Genomic DNA, 27,726 nt, shown 5'->3' with positions numbered 1-27,726 from the left:
TGGCAAAGAGAAGTCTGAGAATGGGCAAAAGTGTACAAAGCAGTGGAAAGAACATCAGCTTTCAGGTTAGGCAGACTAACCTGAACAGACACTATTTCAATCATTTAGATCCTGAGATTGAACAAACTACTCACCTCTTTGAATCTGTTTCCTCAGCTTTGAAATGTAGTAATCTTTCCTTACAGGGTTGTGAAGCTTAAATAAATGAGAAAAAGTATGTAAAGTACCTGGCATACAGAATGTGCTACAAAAATATTGATTTCCTTCCTTCTTCTCTGCTTCATATTTCCAATATCTTAAATTGATTTTTTTACTATAACAGATTTATATATTAATTACTTTATAGAAAGAGCTTTTTGTAGGCTAGGGCCTATTAACTAATTAAAACTAAGCTCCTGTTACTTGTGTTAGGTGTTCTGGTAGGCAGTGCACTAGGTGATGATATATGCCTATGATTGTAAATCTTCCTTTGTGTTTGTGATTATATTCGCTCTTTCATACATAATGTAAAGAGCTTGCATCTTCCCTTTTTATTGACTTGCGTTTTCTGCAGTTTGTCTCTTTTAATGGTCTTTTGCAGAGCCAGCATTTACATTTATTTACCATTCTGCTGTTTTTTCTCATTTATAAATTATTAACCTGCAATTTTATCTTTATTAATTTTTCCCTGCTTTTCTTCTACTCATTATAAAGAATTATTTCTAACTTCTTCACTTGAGTGATTAATTCATTTTCATTCTTTCTTGTTTAATACAAGATCATTTAAGCATTCAATTTTTTCCTGAGTGTAAGTTTGGCAGCATCCCACCAGTTTTAAACCTGCTGTAACTATAGTTTTGATTTCATTGTGTATCTGAGTAAAGAGAATATTTTCTTCTAGATTGGCCAAATCTATAGGTTGCCCCAACATCCCAATATCTGTTAGCCCTTTCTTATGTGGTGATATGTTTTTTAGCTGAGCACATGGTCACCATCCTGAAGACTACTACTTCCTAGTTGCTCTTGAAGCTAGGTGTTGCCATGTAATAGTTCCACAAGGAGACCTGAGTGAAAGTGATGGAATGATGAAGTGATATAAATGCTTACTCTGAAAATGAAAGAGTGTGCTCCCTTCTTCTCAATGTCTGAAATGCAGACATGAAGGAGAGGTGCTGAAGCAGCTAACTTAGACCACGATGTGGAAGCAAAAGGTTGAGGTGTGTAGAATAAGAAAGTAGAAGATGCTTGGGTCCCTGATACCAGGAGCTGCCCTATCCACCCTGATGGTTTATGATAGAATTCTTTGTGTGACAAAAATAAACTTCTAACTCATTTAAGAGCTGTTATTTTGAGGCTCTGTATCAGCAGCTATAATTATAGCATAACTAATACAGTTAATAATTTTTAGTTTCTTTGCATTGTTAACAAGGAATATAGAAAGCATAATTTCTGCCCAGAATATGTTGAGATATTTTTGGTTGCCTAATAAAATGATCACGTTTTGTAAACATGTTCTGTATTTTGTTAGTTTTCAAAGCTATGTAACTGTGTGTGTGTGCAAGTTTCGCATTATGTTTATATTTTATTCAACTACTTAATCATATTAAGACTTTCCATATATGCTCTATAAAATACTTCTGTGGAATATTAATAGGTTCACCTCAAAATACAAAAGTTTAATAGTCCCTATATGCCCTGCTTCCTGTCTTTATTGTAGTGGTTAGTAACACAGAGTCTAAACTAGATTGTTTGAATCCTAGCTCTCCCAGTTGACAGGCTGTGTGAATTTTCACAAGTTATTTAACCTCACTTTCCATGTCATTAAAAGAGGAAAAATAACAGTACAGTACTTATAGGACTGTTCTGAGGACTGTAAGACGAATATATATTATACTGAACACTTATTGTCTGGCAGAGAGTAAGCATTTTTAAAAACAGTTAGGTATTGATACATTGCATATATAAGGCTCTGAGAAGTAATGAAGTAGTGGAATCTGCTTAATATTGCTTATTCTATCAGTTCCCAAACTTGAGTATGGGACACTTAGGTCTTAGCCAGTTGGGGAAAAAATGTATTCCATGGAATACTGGTTTTGGAAATATTGAACTAGATTATTCAGATTCACTGCATAATGGGAATTCTTCACCTTAACATAGGGTACATGTGTGCAATTTGGGAGGTCTGCGAACCTTTTAAAATTGACGAGTTTTAGGTGTATATGCATGTGTACCTGTTTCTGGGGAAAAGATCCACGGAGTTTATCTTATTCTCAAATTTCTCCATAATGCATTTTATGTTTAATTAAAACATCAGAGACTAAAATAGCAAAAGTCATTTCCTACTGTTTTATTGTTCTTCTCTTTCTTGTTTGATTCAAGCTTATCCTCTACATCATCATTAAGCTTTTTGAGATATCAATGGATTGTTATTCTTTTAATATAATTTTTAATTTCTTTACAATTCTTTCTTATTTTAAGTCATTCCTTTATCGTTTCACTTGAACATTGTTTCTCTAATGACTTTCTTCTATTGTTTTGTAAAAAACAATGATTTCTTGCATACTTTTTTGAACGCTGATTGTTTTCTAATATTTCCTTCTGGTTCCTGCAGCAAATCACTTTCAGAAAAAAGTCCTTTCACCGGGTCAAGCAGATGCTTCTTTTCCATTGTCTTGTATTGTTATTTAACATATTCAGGTATGGCCTTTATTTTTTTTGGTTTTTCTCATTATTAAACAGATGATATCTAATCCCACTTCAAATGAATTGGTTTAGGTGGTGAATAAACTTCCTTATTCCAACACATTTTCCAACAATGATTCTCAATAATCTTTTCAGATATAAAGCTGATGGGGAGTATTATATATATATATATATATATATTTCCATATATATATATACACACACACACATACATATACTCCATACATTTCACATGAAATGTGAATTTCTATCAGATTTTGCCTATTATCCCTTCTTCATTTGAGAGAACCTTTCTATACCCCAAATTGATGCTCTGCTACTTCAAAATAATGCAAATATCTTTGCATAAAATATATTTGAAGTAACTCAGTTTATTAGGTTGGCATTGCTCTGACACACACACACCGGACAATTACATTATAAGAAAGACAACTTTATTTTTTTATTTTTTAATAGATCTTTATTGGAGTATAATTACTTCACAGTACTGTGTTAGTTTCTGTTGCACAACAAAGCAAATCAGCCATTTGCATACATATGTTCCCATATCCCTTCCCTCTTGAGCCTCACTCCCATCCTCTCTATCCCACTCCTCTAGGTCATCACAGAACATGGAACCAATCTCCATGTGCTATGCTGCTGCTTCCCACCAGCCAAATATTTTACATTCGTTAGTATGTGTATGTTGATGCTACTCTCCCTTCACCCCAGCTTCACCCTCCCACTCCATGTCCTCAAGTCCATTTTCTATGTCTGTCTCTTTATTCCTGCCCTGCAACTAGGTTCATCAGTATCATTTTTTTTTTTTTTAGATTCCATATATATGTGTTAGCATACCATATTTGTTTTTCTCTTTCTGACTTACTTCACTCTATATGACAGACTCTAGCTCCATCCACCTCACTACAAATAACTCAATGTTGTTTCTTTTTATGGCTGGGTAATATTCCATTGTATATATGTGCCACATCTTCTTTATCCATTCATTTGTTGATGGACGCTTAGGTTGCTTCCATGTCCTGGCTATTGTAAATACAGCTGCGATGAACATTGTGGTACATGACTCTTTTTGAATTATGGTTTTCTCAGGGTATATGCCCAGTAGTGGAATTGCTGGGTCTTATGGTAGTTCTATTTTTAGTTTTTTTGTTTTTGTTTTTGCGGTACGCGGGCCTCTCACTGTTGTGGCCTCTCCCGTTGCAGAGCACAGGCTCCGGACGTGCAGCGGCCATGGCTCACAGGCCTAGCCGCTCCGTGGCATGTGGGATCTTCCCAAACTGGGGCACGAACCCATGTCCCCTGCATTGGTAGGCGGACTCTCAACCACTCTACCACCAGGGAAGCCTCTATTTTTAGTTTTTTAAGGAACCTCCATACTGTTCTCCATAGTGGCTGTATCAATTTACATTCCCGCTAACAGTGCAAGAGGGTTCCCTTTTCACCACACCCTTTCCAGCATTTATTGTTTCTAGATTTTTTGATAATGGCTATTCTGACTGGTGTGAGGTGATACCTCATTGTAGTGTTGATTTGCATTTCTCTAATAATTAGTGGTGTTGAGCATATTTTCATGTGTCTCTTGGCCATCTGTATGTCTTCCTCGGTGAAATGTCTATTTAGGTCTTCTGCCCATTTTTAAACTGGATTGTTTGTTTTTTGATATTGATCTCCATGAGCTGTTTGTATATTTTAGAGATTAATCATTTGTCTCTTGTTTCATTTGCAAATATTTTCTTCCATTCTGAGGGTTATCTTTTTGTCTTGTTTATAGTTTCCTTTGATGTGCAAAAGCTTTTAAGTTTTATTAGGTCCCATTTGTTTATTTTTGTTTTTATTTCCATTACTTTAGGAGGTGGGTCAAAAAAGATCTTGCTGTGGTTTATGTCAAAGAGTGTTTTTCCTATGTTTTCCTCTAAGAGTTTTATAGTGTCTGGTCTTACATATAAGTCTTTAATCCATTTGGATTTTATTTTTGTGTATAGTGTTAGGGAGTGTTCTAATTTCATTCTTTTATATGTAGCTGTCCAATTTTCCCAGCACCACTTACTGAAGAGGCTGTCTTTTCTCCATTGTATGTTCTTGCCTCCTTTGCTGTAAATTAGGTGCCCATTTGTGTGTGAGTTTATCTCTGGGCATTCTATCCTGCACCATTGATCTATATTTCTGTTTTTGTGCCTGTACCATACTGTCTTGATTACTGTAGCTTTGTGGTTTAGTTTGAAGTCACGGAGCCTGATTCCTCCAACTCCATTTTTCTTTCTCAAGATTGCTTTGGCTATTCGGGGTCTTTTGTGTGTCCATATGAATTGTGAAATTTTTTGTTCTAATTCTGTGAAGAATGCCATTGGTAGTTTGATAGGGATTGCACTGAATATGTAGATTGCATTGGGTATAGTCATTTTCACAATATTGAATCTTCCAATACAAGAACATGGTATATTTCTCCATCTGTTTATGTCATCTTTGATTTCTTTCATCAGTGTTTTATAGTTTTCTGAGTACAAGTCTTTTGCCTCCTTAGGCAGGTTTATTCCTAGGTATTTTATTTATTCTTTCTGTTGCAATGGTAAATGGGAGTGTTTTCTTAATTTCTCTCTCTGATTTTTCGTTGTTGGTGTATAGGAATAGCAGAGATTTCTGTGCATTATTTTGTATCCTGCAACCTTGCCAAATTCATTGATTAGTTCTAGTAGTTTTCTGGTGGCATCTTTAGGACTTTCTATGTATAGTATCATGTCATTGGCAAACAGTGACAGTTTTACTTCTTCTTTTCCAATTTGTATTCTTTTTATTTCTTTTTCTTCTCTGATTGCTGTGGCTAGGACTTCCAAAACTATGTTGAATAAGAGTTGCAAGAGTGGACATCCTTGTCTTGTTCCTGATCTTAGTGGAAATGCTTTCGGTTTTTCACCATTGAGTATGATGCTTGCTGTGGGTTTGTCATATATGGCCTTTATTATGTTGAGGTAGATTCCCTCTATCCCTACTTTCTGGAGAGTTTTTATCATAAATTGGTGTTGAATTTTGTTAAAAGCTTTTTCTGCATCTATTGAAGTGAGCATATGGTTTTTATTCCTTAATTTGTTAGTGTAGTATATCATATTGATTGATTTGCATATATTGAAGAAACCTTGCATCCCTGGAATAAATCCCACTTGACCATGGTGTATGATCCTTTTAATGTGCTGTTGGATTCTGTTTGCTAGTATTTTGTTCAGGATTTTTGCATTTATGTTCATCAGTGATATTGGTCTATAATTTTCTTTTTTTGTGATATTTTTGCCTGGTTTTGGTATCAGGGTGATGGTGGCTTTGTAGAATGAATTTGGGAGTGTTTCTCCCTCTGCAATTTTTTGGAAGAGTTTGAGAAGGATCGGTGTTAGCTCTTTTCTAAATGTTTGATAGAATTCGCCTGTGAAGCCATCTGGTCCTAGAGTTCTGTTTGTTGGAAGATTTTAAATTACGGTTTCAATATCATCACTTGTGATAGGTCTGTTTATATTTTCTAATTCTTCCTGGTTCAGTCTTGGAAAATTGTACCTTTCCAAGAATTTCAGAAAGACAATTTTAGACAATAAATATGGATGTAAAAATGTGTAACAAATAGTAGTTACTAACATTTTTATTTCGTTTATCTGTCCTAACAACTATTTGCTTGCACAGTATTTTTATTTCATCTCTGCAACATCATCTACCTCTTGCTTCCATTCATTCTGTTATTGTCCTAGTTCAGATTCTTAATCCCTATCACCTGGATTATTATAGTAACTTCCTTACTTGTCTCCACACCTTCACTTTATTCTTTTCATTACCCACTACCAGAGTCTTCATCTTAAACCAAAATCTCATCATGTTACACCAGGATTTGAGTCTTGAAAGACTGTGAACAGTTTTACAGGTCTATTTAATACAATTAATACCTCTTATTCCAACATTTGAAATTCTCCATTACTACAGTCAACTTACTTTTTTAAGGCTTTTACACCACTGTACACCCTGTATGTATGCTCAGTCAGGGCAACTCCACAATCTTGCTCCATCTTTCTTACGTTAGTACCTTTGCTATACTGTTCCCTCTACATGAAAACTTAGTGTATTAAAATCCCATTTCCTCTTCCCCAATTTTAGTCTCTCCACGTTTTGTGCTCCCACGTTACTTGGCTTTAACACTTATCACATTCCACCTTCTATCATAGTTGAATATAACACTTATTATTTGTACACATATTTGGAACATAGCAGATGATACCAGATCTTATCTTCTTTCTATAGGTGTCTCTTGGATTTCCAATAAGATTGGAAAACTTAAGATTCTTAACTATGTCTAACGATTCTCTGTCTTCTCATCATCTAACATAGTATTGTACATACATAAGTGTTAGGTTAATAATACATACTTAATGATGGTATCAGATACATTTAGTGATAGACCTGAGTAAAGCCTGAAATCCCTTCTTCTGGACACAAGCCTCAATTGGAAATATCTGAATTTGTTTCTCTTCTATTTAGTAGCATCTTTTAAACTGAAACTATATTACACACATCAAAATGTGTGGATTTTCTGCATCCCTGATTCTGTAATTTTCTTGTCCAATGAGTAATAAAAGTATTTTTCACACTTTTGGTTAGTTCATGGTTATCCTTACTTCTATCCCTGTTCAGCTTTGACCCTCTTTCTCCTCACCCAACTCCAAGCTTGCTGTAAGCATTGCTTCTCCTATTCAGTGAAAGAACTTCTTTAATGTATATACCAGTAATACCAATTTTGAATATTTAAGGACTTTTTCTTATCTAACACATACACAACTTAGGACACTAAAATTCTCACTCAGCCACAAGAAGAATCATTTATTTTTCCATTTACTGTAAAACAAACAGAACACTAACCCAAGTACGTACATACTCACACACACAGAGGCAACTCATTCTACCATAATTTCTTATGCTGCACAGAAAATTCTTATTTTCAGTTTGAGTGGATATAGCTTAAGATATACACCTCTAAACATTTCATTTAATATCTAGACACTTGTACTCTTTCTTTCATTGCTTGGGTTTATATTTTAAAAATTCATGTTCAAGAGGCATTATTGAAAAGATCAAAACATTTGATACACAAAAAATTGCCTTTAATATTTTCCAGAAATCAGTTATTTGTACACTAGAAATATAAATATTGAGTCAAAATTTGAAAATCACATATTTGCTTCATAAAGTCACCAAAAATGGCATCAACATCCATATCTCTTTACTGTGTCTAATCTGTACAATAAAAAAAATAAAACACAATTTTTATTCAATTCAAATAAGCAGCAGAAGATTCATAATTAGTGGACATGTTTGCATTTAGCATTCATTTTGAAAATATTTATTGAGCACCTACCATTTGCCAAGCACTTTCCAGTAGAGGATGAGTGTTTCCTTAGCAAAAGGTACCAACAATATAAGTTTAATTTAATTTTTTAAAATTTAATTTAATTTATTTATTTTTTACACAGCAGGTTCTTATTAGTTATATATTTTGTACATATTAGTGTATATATGTCAATCCCAATCTCCCAGTTCATCCCACCACCACCACCACCCACTCCGCAAATTTCAGTTTCATTTTAAAGGGAATACTTTAGTGGGAAAATGTAATCAATAATTTGTCTCTCAACCTCAGAACAATTAAGTTGTCCCTGTTTCCAAATACCCAATTGGAGAGTTTCCAACTTGCCTACATCTCTATTGTAGTATGAATAATGTTTCTAACTCACTAATTTTGCTGTTAATCAAACACTAAAAAGAGATTCTTTATACTTTCAGATATGCTTTGAAAAAAAGCCTTCCAACATATGCACAAGGGAATTATAAGTTCATTAGTATACAGTTTTTCAAATTGTAGATTCATGGTTCATTATGTTACCTTAGAGATAAAAATACAATTTTACACTTATATGACAGTAAAAAGAATTAGAATTAACAGCTGATTATGAGTTTTAATCTTTGAAGTTAATCTACAGGCAACTCTAATTTAAACATCTCAAATCAAAAGCTACCTTTAATATTTTATTCCAAACAATACTTAAAACCTAAATTAGATCCATTTAGAGGCATGCCTTCCAAAACCATGCAGTATCTCCAGATTTTAAAAGAATTTCCATATTTTATAGTATAGGTCCTAATGTAGACAAATCTAAAAATATATGCAGACTTTGCATTTTAGCAACATTTGCTATGCTTCTTATTCGACTCATTCTTTATTCATTTAAAGTTTGTGGCTACATATTTCAATGGGAAATGGATTATCTGTAATCCAGTGATACAACATAACACTCTAAATCACAGAAGCACATATCACATAAATTCTGGCCAAGGAAATGTCTCAAGTTGTTATTACATGTCACTAAAGCCTAAATTAGCTCCGAGACCAATCCAGGAAATTTAGCTAAATACTAAGCCCTCTAAAAAGCTTTACCTAACTTGGAAAGGCTTCCACCAAATTCTACAAAGTTGTATAGAATAGAATATTCAGGTTGTGTGTTAGAAATAATCCTAACACAGCTCATCCTCCTAGGAATATAAATTGGACAGACCTTATGGACCTGCCTTTCTAGCACTAACTCTAGCCATAACTGGGTATTGAACACGAGGCCTGCCCTTTGAAGAGTATTTGTGCATAAATAAATCTTTGGTTACAAATTTTATAAAGGTAATACATTTTAACAAGATATTTTTCTCAGTTCTTGTGATACTCCCTATGCAATTACAAATAATAATAGGAAGTATAGGTATACGTTCATAGAGGATACCTTTAAGATATTCTAAGAAATACTTTGGACTAAGCTGAGAGATAGGGAGAACATTTTTCGTTTTATTTTTCATCCTGACTCAATTATCCCTTTAGAGTTCGCCTGAATTTCTTTGTCTTGAACATCTTTTTTCATTACAGGAAGACACATTCACATTTATTTAGTAACATTTAAATGTGTAAGAAAATGCTCTGCTGTTTAACATTTGTCAAAATATGAAAAATCATGTCCAGCATAAGAGACCGAAAGAAAAATACGTATATACATATACAAGCACTATAAAGTTTCTAAGGAAACTCAACATTAACAAAATTGCTCGAGGATGACAAAGGTTATGGTTGCAAAAAGTATACATCTCTTTATTTACAGTATCATGGAACAGCCCAGGATGATCATTAAAGTTACATGACCAAAGAATTAACTTTTTGATCAAGAAGATATGGTAGTCTTTCTAATTTGTTGTTATTATGACATTATATGAAAGTATTTGACTAAACAGCAAAAGTACTTATTACTATTTACTGCAATTATTTTATACTTCTGTTTTAAAAAATCTCTTTTGAATACTAGAGAAAGTTTCTGAAAACACTGGATGTCAGTAAGATTTTTCATGATTTTGTTAAACCTCTCCCTCTTCTACTCTGTCCTCAGAATTGCTGCCAAATTCATAAGTCTAAAACATGGCCTAATCATGTAATTTCCTTGCTAAGTTACCTTTGGGTAATTCCTTGAAAATCCTCTTAACCCATACAGTGTGAATCTAAACCAAGTCTTTAAGTACCCTTCTAAGATGGCAGCTTCCCCCAGGCCACTGTGCCTCATTTAGCATGTCACACCTCATTCAGAATGTCTGTCTTGTTCTTCTACACCTGCCTCACTCCAACTCTTTCCTTCCTATCAGTTCCGGGTACCAAAGTGGCTTGCACCTTTCTTGAATTGCTCAGGCAGGTCCAAATTTCCCCCTTGCCTGAATTACTGCAATAATTGAAAATTATACCTTGAGGTACTATATGTGATGATACAGACAACACTCAGTAAACTAATGCCTTCCAAAAGTTCATTTATAAGCTACTTATTAGAAGATGAAAACTTATTCACTCACAAAAATGCTAAATATAATTAATATTCCATGCTATATTTTGGATAATCTAAAATGTAGCTAAAATATATTACTAATAAAAAATGTAGTTTCTAAAACTTTCAGTGAAAAGATGTATAGTATACTCAAGACTGGAAGCTCAAGACCTGGAAGTCAATTATATGAGATATTTAAAATATCCAAATTCATAGAATCAGAGTGGAAAGGTGGTAGCCAGTGGCTGGGGGGAGAGGGTAGAGGAGTTACTAACCAGTAGGCATAAAGTTTTAGGTAAGCAATATGAACAAGTTCCAGAGATCTGCTGTACAACGTCATACCTATAGTCAACAATATGGTATTCTACACTTAACAACTGTTAAGGGAGTACATCTCAGGTTAAGTGTTCTTACCTCAATAAAATAAAATTTAAATAAAATAAGACAAAATAAAATAAAATAAACCTGGAAGTCAAACATGCATCACTCCATCATCTATTCTTTGTACCTCCTTGGCAAACTATGCAGTGTCAGATATTCTGTAAGTGCTTTTTCTGGTCATTCATAGCCAAAACTTACTGGCTTGAAACAACTGTTTTATTTGCTTACACATTTGTAGTCTGGGCTGGGCTCAGCTTCTGATTCTTCTGATGGTCCTATTGCTGGTCACTTTTGTAGGTAAATTCAGCGGGCAAGTCAGCTGTGGGCAACAGGGAGGTTGAGAGGGCTAGGCATCTCTCTGAGGGCTAGGCATCTCTCTTTCATGTAGTCTCAGGGCCTCTCACTCTCCTCGCTGCTTCTTATGGCCTTTCCAAAAGCATAGCTGAATTTCTTGTCTAGAGGGTCAAGGCCTCCTATGAGTGCAAAAGTGGAAGCTGCCAGACTTTTTAAGGCTTAGGCCTGGAACTAGCACAGTCACCTTAGACCTATTCTTTTAGTTAAGCACATTGTTAGTCCAGTCCAGATTCACAGGGAAAGGACTGCACAAGGGGACAAATACCAGGAGACTAATTCATCCGGGGCCACCAATGTAATAGACTACCACATGGCTTAACCACTACTTATTGCCTTTGCAGCTTGATAATACAGAACAATGTATTCCAGGTTCTAATCACTAGGGAAAAAATGACTTCAGCATTTTGGTAACATGCAAAATTCAAGTATATGGAAAGTAAATGCTTTAGTGTATACAGAATGTAACTTGGTTATACGTTTGACAAAGTCCTACTTTAACCACAACTTAAGCTATAATTCCTACCTATGGGTGTTATTGAGAAGTTTTCACTTTTTTCTATGTTAATTCATGATTTATAATGTTGAATACATTTGTGAAATACTAAGCTTTCTGAAACAACAAACCACACAGTGTGAGTAAACTTGCAAAGTACTGGCTTTTTTTTCTCCTCCGCAAATATTTGGTATGAAATTTGCTTCCATTTCATAATGTGGAGTTTTCTCAGAAACCAATTTACTAGAATCACATAGAAAAAAAACAACAAATCAAAGTATCCCAAATAATGAGTTTGCCAGGTTAATATTTAAAGATACCACCATTACTTGTAACATTTTAACCACATGCAAATATTAGTCCTAACAGCTTATAATGAATAACTTCAGAGTAAAGTGGACCTCCCTCTTCAAATTCCACCCTCTCCATATCTTTATGGGGGAAAAAAGGTATGCTAGTTAGCATCTCCTGATTGCAAAACCTGACACTCACTTAGGTAATCTACATAATGTTAGGTGGTCAGGTTGAAGATACAAAATATAAATAAGGAAAACAAGATTCTCAAGTGACCCAGGGGTCGTTAAATAGAGACCATAACATATAGAGTTCCCAGAGATGACATGACTCAAGACAGCTCTAGGAAGATCGTATCACCTCTCAGTCCCAGGAAGTTGTCCTTAACCACTATTTTCTTTCCATCACTTGCAAATTTTGAATTCTACCCCACACTTTTTTCTACCTTTTGGTTTCTGCTGACTCATACGTCTGGCTGTTGTTTTCATCTGGGACGCTCAATGACATTTGAGATAGGGCTTTTCTTGATTGTGCAAGACGCTTTCACACACTGCACAGTATTGACTGGGCCTCAGACAATAAATGCCTGTAGCACACAGGTCGTTGTTAAACCAAAAGTATCCCAACGCTTCTCCAAGCTTCCCTAGAGGGTGAAATGTCTCCTCCCCACTCAGGGAAGAATGACACGGGGTAATAGGAGCTTTCTGCCTCCTCTCTGGCTAACAAATGGCTGGCTGTCATAGTTTGTAACAGGTAGGAGTTTTTCCACAAATGTTGGTTGCAATTCATATCATATTTATTCGATTGAATAAAAATAAAGAGACCATAGTCTTAACACGTAATCCAACAATAATGCTTCTAGGTACTTGCCAAATTGATTTGAAAACTGCGCTCATACAAAAATCTGCACATGAAGCACAAGAAAATATGCTCAACATCATTAGTCATTAGAGAAATGGAAATCAAAACTCTAGGAAGATACTGCTTCATACCCCTTAGATGGCTATAATAAAAATAATGGACAATGACAAGTATTGGTGAGGACGGAGAGAAATTGAAACTTTCATACATTGCTGGTGGGAATTTAAAATAGTAAAACTGCTTTGGAAAACATTTTGGCAGTTCCACAAAGAGTAAAACATAGAGTTAGCATATGACTCAGCAATTCAACTCCTAGATATAGACCCAAGAGAAATGAAAACATATGCTCATATAAAGATTGTACATAAATATTTATAGCAGTATTATTCTTTTTTTTAAATTTTATTTTATTTATTTATTTATGTTTGCGGTACGCGGGCCTCTCACTGCTGTGGCCCCTCCCGCCGCGGAGCACAGGCCCCGGACGCGCAGGCCCAGCGGCTCCGCGGCATATGGGATCCTCCCGGACCGGGGCACGAACCTGCGTTCCCTGCATCGGTAGGCGGACTCCCAACCACTGCGCCACCAGGGAAGCCCGAGCAGTATTATTCTTAATAGCCAAAAAGTACAAACAACCCAAACGTCCATCAACTAAAGAAAGGATAAACAAAGTATGCTATATCCATAAAATGGACTATTATTCAGACATAAAGAGCAATTAGTGTTGTTACATGGTACAACATGGATGAACTTTGAAAACATTATGATAAGTTAAAGAAGTCAGAAACAAAACACAACATACTGTATGGTTCCATTTATATGAAACGTCCCCAGATAGACAAAGCCATAGAGACAAAAAGTAGATTAGTGATTGCCAGGGACTGGGGGCAAGGGACACTGTAGAGTAATTTCTAATGGATACAAGTTTTCATTTTGGGGTGCTGAGATCATTCTGGAATTAGTGGTGATGATTATATAACATTGTAAATGTACTAAAAATACTTAAATATACATCTTTAAAGGATGAATTTTATGGTATGTAAATTATGTCAAAAAATTTTTTAAAGATAAAAATCAATATTACATATGCATGTTTACAGAAACTTTATTCATAGTCACTAAAAGTTGGAAGCAACCAGAATGTCTTTCTTTTTGTTAAACAAACTGTGGTATATCCAAATAACAGAATACTAGTCAGTGATAAAAGTAATGAGCTAGCAAGGCATACAAAAATATGCATGAATCTTAAATGCATATTACTAAGTGAAAGACGTCAGTCTGAAAGGCTACATACTGTGTGAGTCCATCTAAACGAAATTCTGGAAAAGGTAAAACTGTAGAATGGGTAAACAGGCTAATAGTTGCCAAGGGTTCCAGAAGAGGGAAGGTTTGAATAGATGAAATAAAGGAGATATTTTAGGACAATTAAACTATTCTGCATGATGCTAATAGAGAATATATGACATAATGCATTTGTCAATCAATACCCATAGAACTTCACAACACCAACAGCAAACTTTAATGTACGCAAATTAAAAAGAAATTATTTAGGAAATCAAGTGATCCCGAGATAGAATGCAGACTGTGACAAAAGGATCTAACTGTATTACAAATGCACAAAATAACCTCACTGAAAGAAGTGGGGGAACAGGTGTTAACCAAAGCAACTTTGGAAATTAGCAGAGTCTGTAAAACTAGGCAAAAGTAACTACAAAAGCAATGTATTGTTGCTTCCCACTGGATCATGGGTTAACAGTTCTGGTACTGCTATACATGTGCACTGAAACTGAACAATTAAGTAAATGGATGGTGGATGATGGATGGTGGATGATGGGAGTCAGTTCTCTCACCGTTGGGATAAGAGGTTACAGAAAAGCAAGGGGAGAAGGTTAGATGATCTACGTAGTAATGGATTAGAGTTGAAGACATCAGTATAAACTCACATTTAGTTTAATATAGTCACAGAAGGATACATAGGAAATATTTATAGATATTTATCTACATGAGGGTGAGTATACATACACATATTTCCTTGCTCTGTCTGCTGAGAAGGCCTAGAAGCAATGACACTCTGGTAGCAGTAAGCATACCTCGTGCCCAGATCTTGGTTTCTAATACCATTCTCCAATAAAATGAACCAGGGCTCCTTGGAGAAATCGTTGCTTCCAGACTGTTCAGGAAGTACACACGATGAGCCTGCAGCATATTGTAGTGCCAGAAAGAAAGTGGTAAAACACACACACACACACAGTTATGAGCTGAATGTTTGTATCTCCTCCAAATTCATATGTTGAAGCCCCAATCCCCAATTTGGAGATGGAGGCTTTGAGAGATAATTAGGTTTAGATGAAGGTGGGGCCCCCATGACGGCATTAAAATCAGAGCTTGTTCTTTCTTTCTCTCTCATTCTCTCTTTCTCTCTCTCTCCCCACCATGTGAGGATAAAATTAAAAGGCAATCATCTGCAAACCAGGAAGAGGGCCCTCACTGAGGAACTGAATGAGCTGGCATCTTGTTCTTGGATTTCCCAGCCTCCAGAACTGTAAGAAATAAATTCTTGTTGTTTAAGCAACCCAGTCTATGGTATTCTGTTATAGCAGCCTCCTGAGTCGACTAATACTCGCACTGTCACACACACACACACATAAATGGAATCTTAAAGCAACACAGAAGCCAACTTAAGGAGCTCTCAATGTTTACAGCTGGAACAATTTGAGTAACAAAATAAAGTGGTACTGTATTATAACCTAAACTATTTTAAAAAATCCATGAATCTACACTAATATAAATTAATTATTGAATAAGTAAATACATGGGAGAGAATTTTAAAAGCTTCCATGCAGAAGAATTACAGGTAATTTATATAGATTCTCAGTCCTCAAGGAAGGGGAGCATGATCCCCATCCTCTGTTCTTTCTGCCTATCCAAACCTACCTCGGTTTCGAAGCACAGATCAGACTCTATCTCCTTTACATACTTCTCTACCTATTCACTCTTCCCCACCAACCACTGATCTTCTTTTTTCTAAACATTAAATATAAGCTTTTATAGTGACTTCATCACTCCGTTCCCACCCCCCGCCCCCCGCAAATACAGTATGGAAAAAGAGAGAGGGAAAAAGTGTAACTTCACAGTGGAGAAACCTGACAAATACTATTTCAGCCAAATGATCAAGTTTAATATCAAAAGTGATGTCAGACTGATAGCATATACTTTTGATATTATGCAATGAGAATGGCATTTTACTTCTGTGGTCTTCCTCCCCCAAATCCTTAGCCCAGTGTAATCATGAGAAAAACATCAGACAATCTTCATTAAGGGTCATTCTACAAAATACCTAACCAGCACTCCTCAAAACTGTTAATATCATTAAAAAAAAAGGATTTCTGAGAAACTACCAGAGCCAAGAAGAATCTCAGGAGACATGCCAACTAAATATAACATGGTATAGAGGATGGGATCTTGCAACAATAAAAAAAAAAATTAGGTAAAAAATAAAGAAATATGAATAAAGTTTGAACTTTAGTTAGTAATAGTGGACCGATATTGGTTCATTAACCTGACCTATGTACCATACTAATTTAAGATGGAAATAATAATGAAAACTGGATGTGAGATACACGGGAACTCTCTGTACTACCTTTGCAACTTTTCTGTAAATCTAAAATTTTTCTAAAATAAAAGGTTTATAAAAAAATAAAGAGATCATCCAGGGTCTACGTAATGTCATGTAATATTAGACTTTGATCTTTCACTATGTGCTCTTTCATATTTTTTATCAGAATTCCTGCCTAGACAACACAGTGCCTTTGAGGACTGTTGCTCCAAAGGAGGGTCAACTTCCACTTTATCTGGCTAAGTTATGGGGGACACTTGCCATGATCCTCAAAAGTGTGAAACTTAGCACTGGGTCTTTGCAGAAACGAGCCTTCAGCTTCTAAGACCCTACCTATTCAGAGGGCCTCTACTCTGTGGAAGCTGCATTCACTTTTGTTTTTTCACACTCCTTCCCATTTCCACTCAGGACTGAGGGTCAACTCTCATTCTCACCCCACTCCCAAAACATAAGGCCTCTACTATCCCTGTCCTTTTCTTTCTCAAAATATGAATTCATATCTCAAAAAGGGCTTCTTCAGCCAAAAATCCCTCTACCAGAATGACAAAATAATCTATTTTTCTAACTTTGCTTGATGGGCAGGAGGATTGGAAAATAATTCCTTAGAAACAAGAGAGAGCTTCCTTCCCAGGAGCCAGATGAAGGGAGAGAGGGAATTCACAAGCCATTCACAATTAATGAATTAACATTCACAACTAATGAATCACCTACCCACAGTGATAGACAAAATGCTTCTTCTAAAGCAACAACCAACCAACAAATGAACAAACAGCAATAATCCCCCATTTCACTACCACCATTTCTAAAGGTATATAATAAAATTTTATTCCTAGGAACACCAGAGTCTCTAAGCAAAATTCTAAGGTTGAGAATATGATTGAGCCACACATTACTACAGGAGAAGTTTGGCTCCGGGATCCCAAATAAACACTAGACAGTGAGAATTTATTAGATAACATAGCTGCATGGTGCAGAATATGGCCACCTTACACAGAAGAAACCAGCTATGAGTACTTGGTTAGCAGATTACAGAATAATATCTTGATAATTTGCTATGTATTTTTCTTTTTCCTTTCCTCATTTTTTGTGTTTCCTCTATTTATTCAGTCAGATTATAGCCTGAAATGAGGGTTGTAAAACACGAGTAAAATGAGTCAGATTTTCTTTTTCATTTTAAAACTTGAGATCCAGGAACAAGGTTATGCTACCTCATAATATTTGGGAAGAATATGTGGTCAATCTCTGTATTCCTCATTTTTCCTATCAAGAATGAAAGATTAGTCACTTGTGGGTTTCTCAGAAACGAACTTGAGCTCTGCCTGTTTTGCTTCCCCTCACACTCATCCCATCCCTAACACATTCCCAATGTAGCTACAGTAGCAAAATAATGTGTTCCCTCTGTTCCATAGGCGCACAGCAGTAACTGAGAGAGAACAGGATGCTTTGGAGGCCTTGTCTTCAGGAAAGAAGAGCAAACTGTACTTACATGTGTGGACAGTGAACAGAATGGATGATGGTCATCTCATCTTTTATCACAGAGAAACATGAAAATGACCGAGGACCAGGTGCCCACCCTCCTTACTAAGACGCTGGCACTTTGTCAACTGCCTAGAATTTAGAAGAAGCAACTCTGTGTGAAAGGGAAAAGAAGCCTTACAATGAACGAGATTTTGGTTTTGCCATTTGACTGATTAAGGATTCAGAATAAAAATTAAGTTCTGTTAGAGAGTAATTTAAGTTACATTTCTGGTGAACCTAACTGAGTCTGAACTCTAAGGTTAGTAACTGCTACCTTTATATCAACACTTGAAAAATGGGAAGAATGCCTTTCTTGATAATCATAACTTTGAGAAATCTCTGTTAAATATAAAACTGAAGGAATTATATTGAAGGAAAAAAGTGAGGAAGATTAGTTATATAAAATATTCCGTATGTTTCCTTACAGTTTTCAGCCCCCTTGCAATTAGGAGGGTAATATAACTTGTTTTGGCTATTGGACTATGAGTGGAAATGACACGTGTCATTTCTAGTTTAAGTATTTAATTGTTAAGATGAAAACTTCCTGCATCTTTTTAATGTGCTGCAGTGACTGAGGAGGACACATGTTCCAGAGGGTACAACCAAAAGAAAGTGAAAGCTCTGGCAACTAGGTCCCAGGATTACTGTATGGAGCAGAGGGTCTGGGTCGACCCACATGGGAAATGTATCATGAGTAAGACATAAACCTTGTGGTATTAAGCCTCTGAAATTTCTGCCATCATTTGTTATTGCAGCATAACCTAACCTATACTTAATAACACTCAAAATTTAGAATAACATGAATCTACTAAATATCATATTTTGTGTTAAGTGAAAAAAATCAGGTTACAAATCAAGGTTATTAAAATAATTCCACCTGTGTAAAACAGTTGTATAAATTGACATAGATTAAAGCATTGATGGTGGAATTATGAGTGTTACATATTTTCTCCCTTTTTTTTTTACATTTTTATTATCACATATTCAGAAAAAATAAATTATGAATACAAAATGACCATATATTCCTCAAAACCTCACTAGTGGATTGTATATAGTCTTAGGTACCATAATAGCAAGTAGGATAATTTTTCTTTCAAATTAAAATCAATATTTGCAGGGCACAAACTTCTGAATTTCCATAATCTGATAATTTTATTAGAACATCAATTCAAAGCTATAAGCATTTGCTGAGCATTTATTCAGTGCCCAATAATGTGCCATATGTTTTCTAAGACAAAAAGAAAATATATGTCAGTTACTGGATCATTACACTCAAAATCTTACTGGGTGACAAAGACTTAACCAAGAATTGGTACACAATGGCACATAAGCATAACTCTACTTCATTCTACCAAATATATTAAATAAAGCACTGAGTTGAATGCATATGCATAGTGTTCCTTGAAGCAAACTTGATATATTATGCTAAATCTCAGGCTAGAACTTAGGTGCTTAAATAGGTGGATCAAATCACAAAATATTAGAATTTGAAGACATCGTGGGCAATACTGGTTAAGAAAATGGGCTATGAATTTGGAAATATCTATGTTCATCCTGAAACTTTGATATTTCTGGTAGTGTGACTTTGGTCACGTACTTAAACTCCTGAAGGCTCAATTTCCTTTACTATAAAACAAGCATAATAATATCTCCTGAGATAGATTTAAGTATTGAATGAGATAATATACATAATGCACTCAAGGCAGTGCCTGGCATAGAGTAATCTCTCAATAAAAGGTAGATATTTTTATTACTCCATCCCACCATGTAGTTTTACTCTGGGAATAAACATAGAAGTTAAAGAATTAGGGGATTATGTAAAGTCATAAGGCTATGTGAACTCATACTATACTTGAAATGTAGTATTAAATGCACTAAATATCCCAACAAACATATGACTCTAATAAATATGGGAAAATAGGCTATGAAAGGTAATCACTATGTAGTTTTCCAACTAGGGATTCTCAGAAGCTACCCCTACTTTTGATCTCACCTCATGACTGACACTTTCCATCTACTTTCTCCTTTATCTACTTTATCATGTCAAGGGGATGGGGATGTCCCTGGTTATAAGCTTTCATTGTATCCTTCATGATTTAGAGTGGATAGTACAGCAAGTTAGGGTAGTCAGTGTCAACTAGGGGCACCAGAACTAGGGTGAGGATCCAGGTGAGACTTTGGAGTGAGAATTAGGATATGGCTCCATGGGATGTGGCTAATTAACTGTAGTGGAATCTGGGGAAAGAGAAAATAGAGGGATAGAGAAGTTCAAGAAATATGGGAATGGTGACATTTATTCCCCCACCTATAATAGCGTTACTCATACTGGTATATTTATCATCAGGTAACTGGATACCAAGCAAGGTCAGGAATGAGAAAATAATAATCCTTAGGATTATTGGGAGAAGTATCATGGAGAGGGAGAAGGAATGAGTTGAATGACTTGAAGAACTAGATTAGGTACAGAGGGAAAATGGACAACAATCCAGAAGAGGGCAACAACATGGGAAAAGGAAGACTGAAATAAATGGAGGCTGGTTTGCATTGGGGTAATGAGGATACTGCCCTAACTTTGTCCTTATTAGTCCTTTTAATCTCAAGAATTGTCAACACTGTGGCAACTGACAATAACAGGAATAGCTGTTTTATGACAAATAAGCTTGAGAGCTCTGACACAGTTCACAATCACCTTCAGCCAGTGAAGCTACCCAACTGTGCCAGACTCAAACCGATGACCTTGAGGTGAAAAGTTCTATTGTCACAACATTTCTGATCACCAAGCTTCCCATGTTTTTTAAACTCCTTTCCTTAATATTCTACAGTGTGCTTATTTTCATGGCTATAAAGTCATCCTCAGATTTTCAATGATATTTACTACTATATTGCAGGGTATTTTAACTGATGTTAGTTCAAATCAATTCTGGAGAAACTTTCCAGCCAAGGGAATTGCAAGCTAGCTGGTTGACACTGGAGGTCAAATACTCCAGGGTATGTGTCTCAAATCACTTAATTCTTCACAGCAAATTAGAAATGGGACTCCAGCTGGTGCTAAAGCATAAGACAGACTTGCTGTATAAGGACAAGCTGCTGCTTGGATTTCGAGTCTTTATATTCCTAAAATAAAAAATATGAGACTCCATTTCCCTTCCCCAATCTCATTCTTTCAGAGAAAAGCTTTCTTAACAACAGCAAAAATCTGGCCAACTGATTTCAATACATAAATCTTGTCAAGGTATAAAAATAAAATATGATTTAAACAGCAACCTGTAATCTCCTGTTGACGACCAGCTGTGCCTCCTATTAGTATTAATGGAACTTACACAGGCATAATAAGAAGGAGGGGAAAATGCCACCTTATGCTTTTTGCACACCTTAACATTTTTACAGCAAGTCTGATTACGAGGGTTTACTTGAGCAGCAATTAAACACTGATTGATTACTAAGTACAATTTGTATTCCAGGCAACATGCAAATGGCAATGAAATTCTCGGATAGGGAATGGAATAAATTCTTCTCACATCAGAGAGAGAATCACATTTTTTAAATAGCAAATGTTTTCTTACATGGAGAAAAGAAGTTCACTGTAAGATTTTTTTTAATAATACATTTTTACCCAAAGACAATAAGCCTTGATTCATTTTAGAAAGAATAAATGATATAATTTCTTCAAATTGTACTTCCCAGTTCACCTTCAGACTACATCTCTCTTTCTATTATGACAAACCATACAGATGAAAAGTTTAATATTCAGTCACAAATATACTGACTTTGGCTATAGTCACAACTATAAACAATATTTTTTTTCCATCAGATTTTGGCATTGTGGAAATACTGTCTACGTTTAAATTGAAAGTGGAATGAAAGGCTGATTTATTAAATGTCTAGCATGTGCCAGATACTATACTAGGTGTAGGCAATATAACAGAGAATAAGAAAGAAAGCAGTCTTTGATCATAGTACTCATGACATAGAAGGAGAAACTGACACTAAATGGGTATACAAAACAGATATAATGTCAGTGGATGTGCAGCAAAGAAAAATGTTCAGTAGAAAGATATGGATGTTGATGTGTATGTCTACCTATGCATGTTCAGGGGAAAATGACAGAAAGAGAGCATTCAGAGCTTTGTACTTGCTGTTCCCTGAGTGTGGAATATCCTCATACAACATTGTTTAGTGGTCACCTGTTCAGTATCATTTTGGTATTACTCCAAGGAAAAAGACTAGGAAGAGCTAAGAAGCTGGTGTGTTGGGTAAGTAATAAGACCAGAGTGGCTGAAGTGGTGTGAGCTGGAGAAGAATGGGAGGAGAAGAGAACAGAGATACAGAATGTTCAGATCCTGAAAGGCCTTGTAGACCATACTACAGAATTTGGATTTTACTTTAGTTTAATGAGAAGCCATTGATAGGTTTTCAACAGGGGAGTGTTATGATTTAACAATATTTTTCAGTCATCGATCTAGTCCCTACATGTATGTAAGGAATACATTTTAAGTGTGCTCTCCCTTGCAATCTGCATTTTTCTTGAAAAACTGGCTCATATATAACTATTTTCACTTCTTGACAATGGAATGTAAAAGAAAAACTGCAGTTAATAGTCTTATAATCAGATGTGCTTAAAAAGAAAAGGCAGAGACTTCCCTGGTGGCACAGAGGTTAAGAATCTGCCTGCCAAGGCAGGGGACATGGGTTCGAGCCCTGGTCCAGGGAGATCCCACATGCCGCAGAGCAACAAAGCCCATGTGCCACAACTACTGAGCCTGTGCTCTAGAGCCTGTGAGCCACAACTACTGAGCCTGCTCACCTAGAGCCCATGTTCTGCAATAAAAGAAGCCACTGCAATGAGAAGCCCGCGCACCACGACGAAGAGTAGCCCCCACTCGCCGCAACTAGAGAAAGCCCATGTGCAGCAGCAAAGACCCAACACAGCCAAAAATAAATAAATAAGTAAATAAATAAATAAAAGGCAGAAATGGGCAGAAGACCTAAATAGACATTTCTCCAAAGAAGATATACAGATTGCCAACAAACACACGAATCATTAGATAAATGCAAATCAAAACTACAATGAGATATCATCTCACACCGGTCAGAATGGCTATCATCAAAATATCTACAAACAATAAATGCTGGGGAGGGTGTGGAGTAAAGGGAACCCTCTTGCACCATTGGTGGGAATGTAAATTGATACAGCCACTATGGAGAACAGTATGGAGGTTCCTTAAAAAACTAAAAATAGAACTACCATATGACCCAGCAATCCCACTACTGGGCATATGCCCTGAGAAAACCATAATTCAAAAAGAGTCATGTACCAAAATGTTCATTGCAGCTCTATTTACAATAGCCAGGACGTGGAAGCAACCTAAGTGTCCATCAACAGATGAATGGATAAAGAAGATGTGGCACATATATGCAGTGGAATATTACTCAGCCATAAAAAGGAATGAAACTGAGTTATTTGTGGTGAGGTGGATGGACCTAGGGACTGTCATACACAGTGAAGTAAGTCAGAAAGAGAAAAACAAATACCATATGCTAACACATATATATGGAATCTAAAAAAAAAGAAAGAAAGAAAATGGTCAGAAGACCCTAGGGGCAAGACAGGAATAAAGATGCCGACCTACTAGAGGATGGACTTGAGGATATGGGGAGGGGGAAGGGTAAGCTGGGACAAAGTGAGAGAGTGGCATGGACATATATACACTACCAAACGTAAAATCGATAGCTAGTGGGAAGCAGCCACATAGCACAGGGAGATCAGCTCTGTGCTTTGTGACCACCTAGAGGGGTGGGATAGGGAGGGTGTGAGGGAGGGAAATGCAAGAGGGAAGAGATATGGGAACATATATATATGTTTAACTGATTCACTTTGTTATAAAGCAGAAATTGACACACCATTGTAAAGCAATTATACTCTACTAAAGATGTTTAAAAAAAAAAGAAAAGGCAGAAATTGTTACTGTTTAGGATATTGTTATGAATGGCAGGGAGAGATGGAAGAAAAGTAAGGAAAGAGCTATGATGTCTATAAAACAAAAATTTAGAAAAAAACTACTTGAGATCTTGTTGTCCAGTAGATTACTTTTGGGGGCAGGATGTTTGTTTATGTTCTTTGTGCAGATTTCCAGTATAAAGACTTCATATCTTCCTTAGTAATTCGTTCTAATATTTCATCACTTTGGCATAGAGGCTATTTTCCTTATAGCCAATTAAACTCTTTGATAATTTATTAATTCATCTCTTGATCTGATGTCAGAATAGAAAACTGTTCACTATTCTTATAAAAAACCTATTTAAATGAATCATTTTTTCAAACTCAGCAAGCTTTATCTTCTCTAGGCTAAATGATCTCAAATTCCTTCATCTTTCTCTACTTTTATTGCTTTAGCCAATTTTTTTCTTATTCTCAGAACAATCTATTTTAAACTGTGAATTGCTTTTTGTATCATTGCATCATATGAGTTGTTTTGAGATTTGTGTTGCATGCTTAGTAATTCAGCTTAGTGCAAATGATGGGAGAAAGATGACAATAGAGCTTATCACCTAGACATGGATTTATTGTATGAATCAACCACAAATACATGTATTTACATAGGATGTGGTTGATACATATAGTTACACATGTAACTTATATGTTTGACTCTTACTGTAGCACAGAAAAGTCACCATTTAGATAATATCATTCTCCAAACATCAGGATTATTATAGGTCACAGGTAGACTAGGCTAGACTAGACTAGAATAGATAGATACATAGTTAGGAAGATAGGTGGATTCTGTAGGAGAATATAGGCTACCAGTACACTATTTCAAGTTGAAACACATACTGAATGAAGGAGTCCTAGGCAAGAATCCAGGATATGCCTGGATTCAGTCTTGAGAAGATACACAGTTAATCTTACTAAGCCTCTTTTCTTTTCACTGTGATAATTAATATGAAGTTTACATAGTAGACACTTTAAAAGTTAGTACCATTCTCCTTGAAGAAAACTAAAAATGCACTTTTTAAATTCCAGTGCATTTACAACAAACAAACAAAATCCACACATTTCTAACATTGTTTTATCAATAATAACTTCTACACACACACAAAAAAAGTAGTTATCAGAAATTCCCATAAAATACATAAGCATCAGTTTCTCTATCTTTAAATTCTGATTGCTGTGATGATTAAATCGGAAATTATATGTAATGTCCTAGGCATACAGTAGCTGATCAATAAAGGCAGGTATTTTTATTAGTCCTAAGTAAAATTAATGACTAAGCATGCATGGTTCAACAGAGGACACCACGCAGCAATCGATGGTAGCTAAGGCTAGTACAGATGGGAAGGTGGCTCTGTCCACACATTCTAGTCATTCATTACCCAGCAACAAGTGTGGGCCAGGAATATCTCTCCCTAGAACAACAGTGCATGCCAAGATCCTAACTGTTCAATACAGTTTCTCAGAAAGAAACATTTGGTGGCCTTTAAATAGAAAGTATGATGCCAAAAGGATGCTTTTGGGTTCATATTTTTTAATCTCCAAATTGCAAATAGTGGTGTTGAAAAATGTTTCTCGACTGAAAGATATATTCTTTAGGGGGCAAAAGTCAATCCTGAAATATGTTAATGTTTTTTATATCCTAATGATGGTGCTGAGGAGGACAAAAAAAATAATCTAAAACCCTTAAAAAACAAACTTTTGTGTGTGTGTAACACAGATGGTTGGAATAAATTATGGGACTCAATAAAAAGCAGTTCAATTTACTTAGTTTTAAAATCCATTTGGACATTTATCAAAGATCACATTGTGAAATATATTTGTGCTACTTGGAAGAGTCATGCTAATCAGTATCCCTCACCTTCCCACTTCTCTGATTGAAAAAAAAAAGGAAAAGAATAAGACGATATTTAAAAGAATTTCTTTCAATTAAAGTTTAAAACAAGATAGTTGAATTTATGAGTTCAGTGATGACTAACCTTAAGCAATAAATCTAAACAGTATACTGAGTGATAAAATATATCTATATACACACAAATATGTCACATACAATGGCACAAACATGTAATTTTTAGTGCTTCTAAAAGAGTGTTAAAATACTTTAGGAACGTTTATCCTGCCTGTGATACAAACTGTTGTTGGGTAGGAAGAAATTTTCCTCTACCTTTCTAGGTTCTTCTGGCTGGTCTAAGAATTAAATTGACATGAGACAGATTAACAAGAGAAAATCAAACAAAAATTTAATAACATGTATACATGGGAGAGACCCAGAAAAACTGAATAACTCGCCAAAATGGCTGAAGCCCTCACCATAAACACCATCTTCAGCTAAAGACAAAAGAGGGATAAATTGGAAGATTGGGATTGACACATACACACTACTATATATAAAATTGATAACTAATAAGGACCTGCTGAATAGCACAGGGAACTCTACTCAATACTCTGTAATGGTCTATATGGGAAAAGAATCTGAAAAAGAGTGGATATATGTATTTGTATAATAGATTCACTTTGCTGTACACCTGAAACTAACACAATATTGTAAGTCAATTATACCTCAACAAAAATTTAAGAAAAAAGAGGATATTGAGAGTGGGAGAATCAGTTTGGGGAGGTATCAGGAAAAGCATAGTAAACAAGGGTGATTGCGATGCAGGTTCAAGTTACTGCTTTCTCTACTGATAAGAGTTTCTAGATATTTAGTCATCCACCTCTCAGGCACAGAAAGACACACTTAAAATGGAGATTCCTCTTACAAATTATGTTTCTTCCAAAAGGGCAACTTCTACGTGGTTTTCAGAGCCCTTTCACGTCTGCTGTTTCTCAGAAAATAACCAATTTAAAACAATTAATATGCCAAAGAGACATATTTGGGGCTGTCAAATGCTGCTCCCCAACACTATCAAACAATTTTTCTCTAGCATTCTGCAAATTAGATGCAATTTTTTTAAAGCATAATTTGATAATATTTTCAATAGATGGAGAAGGGACTGCTCAGGACACTTGAAAAAACAAAACTAATGAAACTCTTTGAATGTGTTTAAGACATGAAATAAGAAAATGGAAATATTTTCAAATTTATTTACTTTATACAGGTGACTATACTTATCAAATATTGCCAAGTAAGTTGCTAAGACAAGAACGAGAACAGGAAACATGTTTCAGAGTAAGCTTCTAGCCAGGAGTTTCTCTGATTGCCATACATGATAAATTTCAACTTTTAAATGTCTAAGGATGCACTGGGGCAAGTGCTACTGGGAGAATATACAAGTATGCTGATTTTTAATCCATTTGTTTGTTCAATCAACACATATCTGAGTGCATTTACTTATTTCTAGACACTATGTAAGCTAAGGATTCAAAGATTAACAAGACATAGTCCTTGCCCTTGAACAATTCTCTCTGGTGGGTGAGACAGACTCATAAATGTATAATATTCAACGTTAAATGCTAATACAGAAGTATTAAAAGGTGAAAGGGGACTATAATGTACTAGCTGTATCATGCATTCAGGCAAAATATTTGTTAAGCATATACAGTGTGCTAGGTAGTAGTCCAGATACTGAGAGTATAGCAGTGAACAAAACAACCTTACAGAACTTAAGGTAGATGATGAATGGACACATAATTAAAACAAATAGAATGCTAGTTTGCAGTAATGCAGGAG

Source organism: Pseudorca crassidens, chromosome 2, assembly GCF_039906515.1.
Source record: "Pseudorca crassidens isolate mPseCra1 chromosome 2, mPseCra1.hap1, whole genome shotgun sequence".
NCBI classification, from domain to species: Eukaryota; Metazoa; Chordata; class Mammalia; order Artiodactyla; family Delphinidae; genus Pseudorca; species Pseudorca crassidens.
This window is presented reverse-complemented; position numbering follows the sequence as displayed.